This window comes from Pongo pygmaeus, chromosome 13, assembly GCF_028885625.2.
Source record: "Pongo pygmaeus isolate AG05252 chromosome 13, NHGRI_mPonPyg2-v2.0_pri, whole genome shotgun sequence".
NCBI lineage: Eukaryota > Metazoa > Chordata > Mammalia > Primates > Hominidae > Pongo > Pongo pygmaeus.
The window spans coordinates 116,049,130-116,062,008 of NC_072386.2; the positions used below are offsets into that span (position 1 = coordinate 116,049,130).

The window sequence follows — 12,879 nt, forward strand, 5'->3', positions numbered from 1 at the left end:
AATCACAGCTCACTGCAGCCTTGAACTCCTGAGCTCAAGTAATGCTGCTGCCTCAGCCTCCTGAGTAGCTGGAACTACAGGCATATTCCACATGCCTGACTAATTTATTTATATTTTGTAGAGACAGGGTCTTGCTATGTTGCCCAGGCTGGTCTTGAACTCCTGGCCTCAAGTGGTCCTTCTACCTCAGCCTCCCAAAACACGGCTGCATGGCATAGAGATGGGGCCATCACATGGCAAAACCCCGTCTCTACTAAAAATACAAAAATTAGCCGGGCGTGGTGGCGGGCGCCTGTAATCCCAGCTACTTGGGTGGCTGAGGCAGGAGAATCGCTTGAACCTGGGAGGCGGAGGTTGCAGGGAGCTGAGATTGCGCCACTGTGCTCCAGCCTGGGCGACAGAGCAGGACTGTCAAAAACAAAAACAAAAACAAAAACAAAAACAAAAAACAACAGGTGTGAGCCCCTGCGCCTGGTTAATGCTGCTGCTTTTGCCAGGCCTTTCATGTAGGGAGCTGGTCAGTCTAGCCAGGAGTTAAGCTGGCTTTGGGGTTTGGTGTTGCTCTGTTGCCCTCAGGGCCCCACAGTTCTCTAGCATCACCTTGCTTAACTAACAACATCGAGCATCTCCTCATGTGCTTATTTACCATACATGTATCTTCTTTGATGAAATGTATTATTCAAATCTTTTTTTTTTCTTTTTTGAGACAGGATCTTGACCTCTTGGTCTCAAGTGATCCTCCAGCCTCCCAAAGTGCTGGGATGGCAGGTGTGAGCCACCACACCCAGCCTATTCAAATCTTTTGCCCATTTTTCTTTCTCAGGTTGCTTGACATTCCTCTAATATCACTAAGTGTTTAGGGTGGGGCCTGACTTGCTAGAAGGTTTTTTCCCAATGTCCGATCCACTCTCAGTCTTTTTTTTTTTTCTTTTTGAAATGGAGTCTCGCTCTGTCACCCAGGCTGGAGTACAGTGGCGCGATCTTGGCTCACTGCAACCTCTGCCTCCTGGGTTCAAGCGATTCTCCTGCTTCAGTCTCCTGAGTAGCTGGGATTACAGGCACATGCCACCATGTCTGGCTAATTTTTTGTATTTTTAGTGGAGACGGGGTTTCACCATGTTGGCTAGGCTGGTCTCTAACTCCTGATCTCGGCCTCCCAAAGTGCTGGAATTACAAGAGTGAGCCACCGCACCCAGCCTACCCTCAGTTTTAGGTCTTCTCTTTGCATTTGCTCCCAAGACAGCATCTCTCCCTGCATTCTCGCCTTTCCCCTAGCAGTAGACCCACAACACAACTGTAACTTGTTATTAGTGCTTTTAAGCCTGTTTTTTTTTTTTTTTTTTTTTTTTTTGGCGGGGATGTTGGCGGGCTGGAATGGCATTCTCCATTATTCTGGGTCAGCTCCAGTTTTAGGCAGGAGCTGGGTCTCAGAGCTCCTGCTCCTCCCCCAGTAGCAGATGAGATCTAATAGTCTGAGCCCAGGATGTATTTCTGCCCTTCCCCTAAAATTAAGAGGGTTTTTCTGTTTGATTCCCTCACCTGCAGTGGGTCTTCGTCTGTGCCTTGAGGGCTTTTCCCACCTTGACCCCACTGCTTAAGGCTTTTGTCCCATAAAGGAGAGAATGGAAATAGAGACAGTGAGTGGAGTTTCATGCTTTCTTGCAGGGACTGCAGGAGGCTTTCTCAGGCTTCTTGCCCTGCCCCAACCTTTCTTATGAGCACCTGGTGATGTACCTAGAGAAGAGCCTGAGAGTGGGCAAAAATTCTTGTGTCTGCAGCTCCAGAGATTCTATAGTTCACAGTAGCTTGCACTCCACATTTAGCAAGTTGCTAAAATTTTTAGCTGATGTTTTAGTCCATTTTCTGCTGCTATAACAGAATGCCATAGACTGGGTAATTTATAAAGAACAGAAATTTATTGGCAAACGGTTCTGGAGGCTGGGAAATCCAAGATCAAAGGGTCAGCATCTGGCAAGGGCCTTCTTGCTATGTCATCCCATGGCAGAAGTGCAGAGAGGGCAAGAGAGAGTAAAAGGAGCCAAACTTATCCTTTCATTTTTTTATTATTACTATTTTTTGAGATGGAGTCTCACTCTGTCACCCAGGCTGAAATGCAGTGGCCCAATCTCAGCTCACTGCAAGCTCCGCCTCCCGGGTTCACGCCACTCTCCTGCCTCAGCCTCCCGAGTAGCTGGGACTACAGGTGCCCACCACCACGCCCAGCTAATTTTTTGTATTTTTAGTAGAGACAGGGTTTCATTGTGTTAGCCAGGATGGAAACTTATCCTTTTATAAGAAACCCACTCCAGGCCAGGCATGGTGGCTCATGCCTGTAATCTCAACACTTTTGGAGGCTAAGGTGGGTGGATCACCTGAGGTCAAGAGTTTAAGAACAGCCTGGCCAACATGGTGAAACCCTGTCTCTACTAAACCTACAAAAATTAGCCAGGCGTGGTGGTAGACACCTGTAATCCCAGCTATTTGGGAGGCTGAGGCAGGAGAATTGTTTGAACCTGGGAGGCGGAGGTTGCTGTGAGCCGAGATCACACCACTGCACTCCAGCCTGGGTGACAGATAAAGACTGTGTCTCAAAAAAAAAAAAAAAAAAAAAAAAAATTGAAACCCACTCCAGCAATAATGAACCCACTCCTGTGATAATAGCATTAATCCATCTATTCATGAAGGCAGAGACCTGTCATTAGGCTCCACCTCCCAACATTGTTGCATTGGGTATTAAATTTCTGGGGACACATTCAAATCGTAGCAGTTGAATTCTTCTTCTCAGCTTGTATGGTGTCTGACATCTGTGCCATCAGGTCCCTTCTGTCCTTAGAGATTGGTTGATTTCCCTGTGATCTCAGCTCTGAAAAGTTGTGATTTTGCTAATTATCCAGTTTTTTTCTTTGAGACAGGATTTCACTCTGTCGGCCAGGCTGAAGTGCATTGGCACCATCATGGCTCACTGCAGCCTCAACTTCCCGGGCTCAAGCAATCCTCCTGCCTCAGCCCTAGTAGCTGCAACAATAGGTGCGTGCCACCATGCATGGTGAATTCTTATATTTCCTATAAAGGCAGGGTTTCACCATGTTACCTAGCCTAGGCTGGTCTCAAACTCCTGAGCTAAAGCAATCCTCCCACTTGGCCTTCCAAAGTGTTGGGATTACAGGGGTGAGGCACTGCATCCAGCCTAATTATTCATCTTTATGCTAGCTAGAAGTCCAATGTTGTGCTTTTACTGAGTGCCTGCAGTGTGTTAGGCTCTGTTAGGCTCAGGCTCCCAGCGGGGGATAAGACAGGTGCAGGTCCTGCCCTTATGGGACACATGGCCATCCTGGGTTTCTGCATCTGCACTTGGTGGATCTTGTCGGAGGCTGCCAGCAGCCTAAACCATTGGGAATTATTGTCCCTCCTCCACAGCAGCAGATCTGAGGCTTGGAGGGGAGGAGCCAGCCACCTGGAGCTGGGGAGGCAGCTCCAGCCCTGGCCTGACTGCTCCCCAGGAGCAGCTGTGGAGCCCTGCTGGGGCTGGTGTCTGGGGCTGCAGTCACAGGACTTGTGCCTCCTCTTCCTTTGCTGCCTCACTCACCAATCAGGCCCTGGAGGCAGTAGACTGGACCCCAAATTACATTTCTCTCTTTTTTTTTTTTTTGAGATGGAGTCTCGCTCTGTCGCTTAGGCTGGAGTGCAGTGGTATGATCTCAGCTCACTGCAACCTCTGCCTCCCAGGTTCAAGCGATTCTCCTGCCTCAGCCTCGTGAGTAGCTGGGATTACAGGCGTGTGCCACCATGCCCTGCTAATTTTTGTATTTTTAGTAGAGACGGGGTTTAACCATGTTTGTCAGGCTGGTCTCGAACTCCTGACATCATGATCCGTCCACCTTGGCCTCCCAAAGTGCTGGGATTACAGGCGTGAGCCCCCACGCCTGGCCCCTGTATTACATTTCTATGGCTCAGTGCGAGGGTCGAGATCTCAGGCTTGGGGAGGGATGGCCAGGCTGCAGGGCTTTGAATTCTCTCTCTTTTTTGGTGGGGGGACTGAGTTTTGCTCTTGTTGCTCAGGCTGGAGTACAATGGCATGATCCTGGCTCACTGCAATCTCCGGCTCCCAGGTTCAAGCGATTCTCCTGCCTCAGCCTCCCAAGTAGCTGGGATTACAGGCATCTGCCACATGCCCAGCTAATTTTTTTTATTTTTAGAAGAGATGGGGTTTCACCATGTTGGCCAGCCTGGTCTTGAACTCCTAACCTCAGGTGATCTGCCCATCTCGGCCTCCCAAAGTTCTGGGATTACAGGTGTGAGTCACCGCGCCTGGCCAGGGTTTTGAAGTCTGGCTCTGTCACTTATCAGCTGTGACACCATGGCCAGGTGAATTCCTTCCTCTGAGTCTCGGTTTCTTCATCTGTAAGATGGGAATAGTTTATCCCTATCTTGCAGGTGGTTGTGAAATCAAATGAGAGAATGTGCATGGTGCCCACAGTGCCAGGCCCCTGGCATGGGGAGAGCTGGGTGGAGTAGAAGGCCTCCTTGCCCAACAGCTGCCATGCTGGCCTACCAGGCCCTCAGGAAGGGACCCGCTGCTGCCCGCTCGCTCCACCCAGGCACGTCTCCAGGAGACAGCCTGGCCTTGTGACTTCAGAGTCAGCTGTGACCAGCCCCCTGTGAACTGAGCAGTAGAACCATTCAGGAAAGGTTTGGGTTCAGAGCAGCGCTGGATTAGCAAGTCCAGGCTCTCAGCCACTGGTTACGGCTAAATTGCGTCATGGCGCCCTCCCCACCCCCCAATTTGTATATTTAAGTCCTAATCCCCAGGACACCAAGATCACCAGTAAACCACCAGAGGCTAGGAGAGAGGCCTGGAACAGATTCTGCCTCACAGACAGGGGGAGCCAGCCCTGCCAACACCTCGATCTGACTTCTGGCCTCTAGGATGCCGAGACAGTAATTCCAATCGCTGAAGCCACTCGGTTTATGGCAGCCCCAGAAAACTAAGCCACTAAGCCAGGGAGGGCCAAGGAGCCAGGAGGACCCCGGTCCCCCACCTCTTACTTCCTGTGGCGCCTTGGAGAAGTCACTTTCCCCTCTGAGCCTGGCTTTTCTCTGCTGTACAGATGGGATTATCGTCCCGGCCCAGCTGCCCCTCTAGGGCTATTTGCAGTGTAATTGATCACATGCCTTGAAGTTTGAAGCGGAGCTGTCCCCCGCTGTGCTCAGCCATGCAGCCCTCTGTTCATCAGCCAGGATCCTGAGGCCTTCGGCACCATCATCCACCCCTTCTAGGCTTCAGACATGGCCCAGAGCCTGCTGCGGGGCTGACCCAGGGCTGGGCCCATGTTCTCTAAGAGTATGAGTCAGTAATGGAGGGGCAGGAATACCTGTTTTCTTGTTTGCTTTTTTTTTTTTTTGAGATGGAGTCTCTCTCTGTCACCCAGGCTGGAGTGCAGTGATTTGATCTCGGCTCACTGCAACCTCCACCTCCCGGGTTCAAGCGATTCTTATTCCTCAGCCTCCTGAGTAGCTGTGATTACAGGCATGCACCACCACATCCGGCTAATTTTTTGTATTTTTAGTAAAGATTGGGTTTCACCATGTTGGCCAGGCTCGAACTCCTGGCTTCAAGTGATCCACCCAAAGTGCTGGAATTACAGATGTGAGCCACCACGCCCAGCCTTGCTCTGTGTGTGTGTGGTTTTTGGTAGGGGGACCTGTTTTCTTACACCAGATATTTCCCATAAGAGATTCAGCAAACGCTCAGCATCACTGATCATCAGAGAAAGGAAAGTCAAAACTCCAGTGAGATGTCATCTCACCCCAGTTAAAATGGCTTTTATTGGCTGGGTGCCGTGGCTCACGCCTGTAATCCCAGCACTTTGGGAGCCCGAGGTGGGCGGATCACTTGAGGTCAGGAGTTCAAGACCAGCCTGGCCAACATGGTGAAACCCCATCTCTACTAAAAATACAAAAATTAGCCAGACATGGTGGCACATGCCTATAGTCCCAGCTACTTGGGAGGCTGAGGCAGGAGAATTGCTCGCACCCAGGAGGCAGAGGTTGCAGTGAGCTGAGATCATGCCACTGCACTCCAGCCTGGGTGATAGAGCAAGACTGCGTCTCAAAAACAAAAAACAAACAGCAAAAACAAACAAAAAAAAACACACACGCACACACAAAGGCCGGGTGTGGTGGCTTGTGCCTGTAATCCCAGCACTTTGGGAGGCTGAGATGGGTGGATCACTTGAGGTCAGGAGTTCGAAACCAGCATGGCCAACATAGTGAAACCCCATCTCTACTAAAAATACAAAAAAATTAGCTGGGTGTGGTGGCGGGCACCTGTAATCTCAGCTACTCGAGAGGCAGAGGCAGGAGAATTGCTTGAACCCAAGAGGCAGAGGTTGCAGTGAGCCGAGATCAAGCCACTGCACTCCAGCCTGGGCAACAGAGCGAGACTCCATCTCAAAGATAAATAAATAAATAAAAGTCAGGCAATTACAAATGCTGACAAGGATGTGCAGAAAAGGGAAGCCTCGTACACTGTTGGTGGGAATATAAATTAGTACAGCCACTATGGAGAACAGTTTGCGGTTCCTTAGAAAACTAAAAACAGAGCTACCATATGATCCAGCAATCCTGCTGCTGGGTATATACCCAAAAGAAAGCAAATCAGTATATTGAGGAAATATCTGAACTCCCGTGTTTATTGCAGCAATGTTTACAATAGCTAATATTTGGAAGCAATCTAAACATTCATTAACAGATGATTGGATAAAGAAAATGTGCACCTACGCAATGGAGTACTATTCAGCCATAAAAAAGCCAACATGGTTGGAACTGGAGGTCATTATGTTAAATGAAATAAGCCAGACACAGAAAGACAAATATCACATGCTCTCACTTATTTGTGGCAGCTAAAAATTAAAATAATTGAACCTATGGTGATAGAGAGTAAAACGATGGCTACCAGAGGCTGGGAGGGGAGTGGAAGGATGAGGCAGGGGGAGGTGGGGATGGTTATTGGGCACAAAAAATAGAATGAATGAATAAGACCTAGTATTTGATACTTGCATAGTCACTCTAGCACAATAGGGTACTTTAGTCAATTGTAATTTAATCATACATTAAAAACATAACTAAAAGACTATAATTGGACTGTTTGTAACACAAACGATAAATGCTTGAGGGGATGGACACCCCATTTGCCCTGATGTGATTACTATGCATTGCATGACTGTATTAAATATCTCATGTACCCCATAAATATATACACCTGCTATGTACCCACAAGAATTAAAAATTAACAACAACAAAAAAAGAGAGATTCAGCAAGTTTGGAGGCGGGAAAAGCTTTTATAAAGAAGTCTTCCCCCTTTGAGTGTGATTGGGAAACAGACACAGAGAGTGGCCGGGGCTGGCCCAAGGCCACACAGCGGGGCAGACGCAGGGCAGACAGGCAGGGTGCTGAGGGCTCTGTGTCCACCGTGGGACCTTGGTAGTGTGGGTCGTGTCTCACTGGTTCCCTCATGCAGATGGCAACTGGCAAGGGCTTCCAGGCCCCGGGGGAGCAGGACCCTCCTCTCCACAGCCTGTCCTACGGTGGCTCCCTCCTCCCTCCTCACCTGTGCACAAGCTCACCTCCAAGCCCTTGCTGGAGGGTTCCCTTGCACCAGTTAGGTGTCATCCAGGGTCGCCAAGAGGTCAATCCCTGCTTCAAGGTCACGGATTTATTACAGGGCGAGGCCTGGCACAATTGTGGGGGATCTGCAAAGTGACAACTGGAAGGAGAAATTGGAGGATCAGAGGAAGCTTCACCCATCGGTGGATGAGAAGAGAGGCACACTCAGCCTTGACCGTGCAGGGCGCGTCTGGAAGTCCACGGGAAGCTGCTGGCGAAGGGGAGCCACAGCCTCCATGCGCCTGCACCCACGTTCTAGCAAGAAGCCCTAAAGGCCCTTCCTCTCTCTGGGCCATAGTTCTCCCTCTCCTAGCCAGGTTGCACTCCCCTTGAGATCCTAGATCGTGAACACAGAAATATAACATTAACTGTCAGCGGCTGACTCGGCATACTGCCTACAAGTTAGCCCCACACCGCAAGGAGCAGTACCATTAAATTTAAAAATAAACAAACAAAAAAAGGAAAGCAAGTGAACAAAAAAAGAGTAACTGTTATGGATGCATTTTACCTTATAAAATAAGGGGGTAGGAGAGAGAAAAAGAACTGATTATACTTGCAAATACAGCTGACCCGTGAACAATCTGAGTCTGATCCACTTATATGTGGATTTTCTTCCATCTCTGCCACCTCTGAGACATCAAGACCAACCTCTCCTCCTCCTCCTCAGCCTATTCCACATGAAGATGAGGATGGAGACCTTTATGATGATCCACTTCCACCTGATGAATAGGAAATGTATTTTTTCTTCCTTATGATTCTCTTAATAACATTTTCTTTTCCCTAGATAACTGTTTTATTTTATTTTGTTTTTTGAGACAGCGTCTTGCTCTGTCACCCAGATCCTAGTACAGTGGCCAAATCACAGCTCACTGCAGCCTCGATCTCCCAGGATCAGGTGATCCTCCCACCCCAGCCTCCCAAGTAGCTGGGACCACAGGCGCATGCCATCAAGCACGGCTAATTTTTAAATGTTTTTGTAGAGACGGGGTCCCACTACGTTGCCCAGGCTGGTCTTGAACTCCTGGCCTCAGGTGATCCGCCCGCCTCAGCCTCCCAAAGTGCTGGGATTACAGGCATGAGCCACCATGCTCAGCCTCTAGCTTACTTTATTGTAAGAACACAGTGTAGAACACATATAACATACCGAATTTGTGTTAATCAACAGTTCCTGTTATTGATAAGGCTTCCAGTCAACGGTAAGCTATTAGTTAGGCCAGGCACCGTGGCTCACACCTGTAATCCCAGCACTTTGGGAGGCTGAGGCGGGTGGATCACCTGAGGCCAGGAGTTCGAGACCAGCCTGGCCAACATGGTGAAACCCCATCTCTACTAAAAATACAAAAATTAGCTGGGCGTGGTGGTGGGCCCTGTAGTCCTAGCTACTCAAGAGGCTGAGCCAAGAGAATAGCTCGAACCCGGGAGGCGGAGGTTGCAGTGAGCTAAGATCTCGCCACTGCACTCCAGCCTGGGTGACAGAGCGAGACTCCGTCTCAAAAACAAAAACAAAACAGTAAGCTATTAGTAGTTAAGTTTTGAAAGAGTCAGAAATTATATGCAGATCTCTGACTGCCAGGGATGTTGGTGCCCCAAACCCCCTGTGTTGTTCAAGGGTCAACTGTACATTCATATAGAAACAAGGAGGAAATATTAGTAATTACCGCAGTTCTTGTTTCTGCAACAGGTCACATGACCAGGACTCATGTCAGTCCTTTTGGCACTACCCCTTCCAAGTTGTCTCTGTCCTCATCAGGTGCTCAGCAGGTTGTGGCTTCTTGCCTGGAAGGGTGACCCAAACCTTCATTCCTGAAGGGTCTCTGTCTTTAATGTTCCTGCCTGAATCGGGTTGTTGTAATTTCCATTCCAAATAAGCCCACTTACTTCTGCTTGATATTTGGCAACCCCATTTCCCCCAGCAGTGAGGACTAATCACCCCTTATTTTTGCTGTGGGTTCAGAGGCATAAAGGACCAGTTGTGGTCAGATGGTAGTCTCAGCTCCGGTTTAGTCGAGCTATTGTGTCCCCTGGTGTGAACATTCCTCCTCTGTGAACTCATAATTGCAGGGATGGGAAACATTTTGTGAGCAGGCAGCCAGGGATAACAGTGGGAAGAGCTGCTTCCCTTCCTGTCTTTTGACACCTGGATCCTGAGTCCTGGCCGCGGAAGAAACAGCACCGTACGCTGCATGTTGCATCAGAGCGCATACTGCATCTTGGAGGATCCTGTCCCACCCTGCAAGGTACGGCCCCTAGCTGGTGCCGAAACTGTGTCTTCAGACCCCATTCTATGCAGCTAGCTGCTTCAGGGTGATGGGGAATATGGTAAGATCAGTAAGATCAGTGAATTTCATGGGCCCAGTGCCACACTTAATTTGCTGCAAAATGAGTTTTCTGGTCGGAAGCAGAGCTGTGTGGAATACAGTGATGGCAGAGAAGCCATTCTGTAAGTCCACGGTGCTTTGGCAGAAAGGCAAATCCATGTTCAGAATAAGGGTCTCTGCCAATGAGAACAAAATGCTGCTTCTTCTATGATTGAAATGGTCCACTGCAACTGACCTGCCACCAGGTGGCTGTCTGATCTCTCTGGGTAATGGAGTTCTAGAGGGGGCTCAGAGGACCAGTGTGATGTTCTGTGAAAGAGAGGCATCATGGTCCCTGTGATCTGCATTATGAAAGAGGGCTGGAGAATTGATATAACCTTGAGGCAGGAATGGTGAAGGTGTATTCCTGGCCCTGCCAACTGAAAATAAACAGCTTCTGATCAGCAAAAAGGTACCAGATGTGCTGACTACCTCTAGCAAAGAAACCACATCTGGAATGGTAGCTGCGATTGGAATCACCACCTGATTGAGTTTGTGATAATCTATTGCCACTCTCCAAGATCCATCTGTCTTCTGTGCAGACCCAATAGGTGAGCAAATGGGGATGTAGTAGGCATCACCGCTGCTGCATCCTTCAAGTCCTTGATGATAGCACCAGTCTCTGCAATCCCTCCAGGGAGGTAGGGAATGTGATTTGCTTCTGGTTTACTATCATGGTAGGGAGCTTCCAGCTGGCTTTTCCTACCATGACAGACCTTACTCCACAGGTCAGGAAACTGCCAGTTGCCGAGTCTGATAGTTCCAACTGTGCATTCCAGAACTGGGGAAATAACCCTGTTCAGGGGCCCAGTGGGTTCACATGAGCTGGACCTGAACAAAACTCTCTAATTTACTGGATCTCCTGCCATATTTTAAAAATACAGCCATACTCTCTTTGACATTTCTCCCATCAAGAAGTGGGGTCTTGGCCTGGCGTGGTGGCTTACGCCTGTAATCCCAGCACTTTGAGAGGCCAAGACGGGTGGATCACTTGAGGTCAGGAGTTCGAGACCAGCCTAGCCAACATGGTGAAACCCCGTTTCTACTAAAAATACAAAAATTAGCCAGGTATGGTGGTGGGTACCTGCAATCCCAACTACTCGGGAGGCTGGGTCACAAGAGTCACTTGAACCCAGAAGGTGGAGGTTGCAGTGAGCTGAGATCATGCCACTGCACTCCAGCCTGGGGGACAGAGCAAGACTCTGACTGGTAAATAAAAAAAAAAAAGAAGTGTGGTTTATGTCCCCTTCTCTTGCATCTGAGTAGGTTCATGACTTCTTTGACCAACAGAGTATAACAGAAGTGACACTATGTGGTTTCTGAGGCCAGGTCATACAAGGTGATACATGGAGCCTTTGTTCATGGAACCCTGAGTTTCCGTGTAAGAAGTCTGACTACCCTGACACCACCACAATAAGCACTCTGGTCAACAGTCCCAGCTGAGCCTAGTCTTCTGGCCATCCCTGCCAAGGCATCAGATAAGTGAGAGATGCTATCTTGGACCCTCCAGAGCAGCCCATCCTGTCTTGCTCACCAGCTGAGTACCATTGAGTGATCTAGCTTGACACTACCAGGAACAGAAGAATGTCCTGCTGAGCCCTTCCTGAACTCCAGATCCCCAAGATAATGAGACATAAGAAAATGGTTGGCCAGGCACGGTGGCTCGCGCCTGTAATCCCAGGACTTTGGGAGGCCGAGGCAGGTGGATCATGAGGTCAGGAGATTAAGACCATCCTGGCTAACATGGTGAAACCCCATCTCTACTGGAAATACAAAAAATTAGCCAGGCAAGGTGTCAGGCACCTGTAGTCCCAGCTACTCAGGAGGCTGAGGCAGGAGAGGATGTGAACCCAGCAGGCGGAGCTTGCAGTGAGCCGAGATTGCACCACTGCACTCCAGCCTGGGTGACAGAGCGAGACTCTGTCTCAAAAAAAAAAAAAAAAAATGGCTGATATAGCTTGGATATTTGTCCCGATCCTAATCTTATGTTGAATTCTAATCCCCAGTGCTGAAGGTGGGGCCTGGTGGAAGGCGTTTTGGTAATGAGGGTGGATCTCTCATGGCTTGGTGCTGTCCTTGAGATAGTGAGTTCTCGTCAGATCTGGTTTTTTGTAAGTGCATGGCACCATCCCCTGCCTCACTTCAGCTTTCATCACGTGACAGGCAAGCTCCCATCTCACCTTCTGCTGTGAGTAAAAGCCTCCTGAGGCCTCATCAGAAGCCATGCTTCCTGTATAGCCTGCAGAACTGTAAGCCATTTAAATCTCTTTTCTTTATAAATGACCCAGTCTCAGGTATTTCTTTATAGCAGTGCAAGAACAGCCTAACATAATGGCCATGGTTTGTTAAGCAGTAATAGATATCTAGAATACCTCCAGGAGCCCTCACTTTGACTGGAGCACTTTGGCATCTTTGGGCCTCCTGGAATTAATGTCAGCTCAGAGCCATCATCTAATCATCCCTAAGATATCTGGTTATTTCCCCTTCTCCAATGCACAGCCACTCTGGTAAATGACCTTAAGTCCCTTTGGGGGACAATTAAGATTTACAACCTACATTCTTGGTTGTCCTTCCTCAAGGGGCTCCAGCCTCCCCTTTCATTCAAGGGTCTCTGAGTCTATCAACTGTTCCCTCTGGGAATTGGCTGAGGGGCTCATAATATTCTTTAGCTTGTTGCTTCAAAACAGATTTCTACTTACCAGAGTTAGAACTTTTCTGTTTATACAAATCAAGACTGTAAGGCTGGGTGTAGTAGCTTATGCCTGTAATCCCACCACTTTGGGAGGCTGAGGTGAGAGGATCACTTGAGCCCAGGAGTTCAAGACCAGCCTGGGCAACACAGCAAGACCCTGTCTC

General features: G+C 48.9%; 1 long non-coding RNA gene across 1 annotated transcript; it reads right to left on the reverse strand.

Moving 5' to 3' along the window:
• Nucleotides 1-7,702: 7,702 nt before the first annotated feature.
• Nucleotides 7,703-9,618, reverse strand: LOC129044520 (uncharacterized). The gene is made up of 3 exons (XR_008504678.1): nt 9,325-9,618; nt 8,237-8,385; nt 7,703-8,003 (listed from the first exon to the last, which is right to left on the reverse strand). It is a non-coding gene; the product is annotated as an uncharacterized LOC129044520 (long non-coding RNA).
• Nucleotides 9,619-12,879: the final 3,261 nt, after the last annotated feature.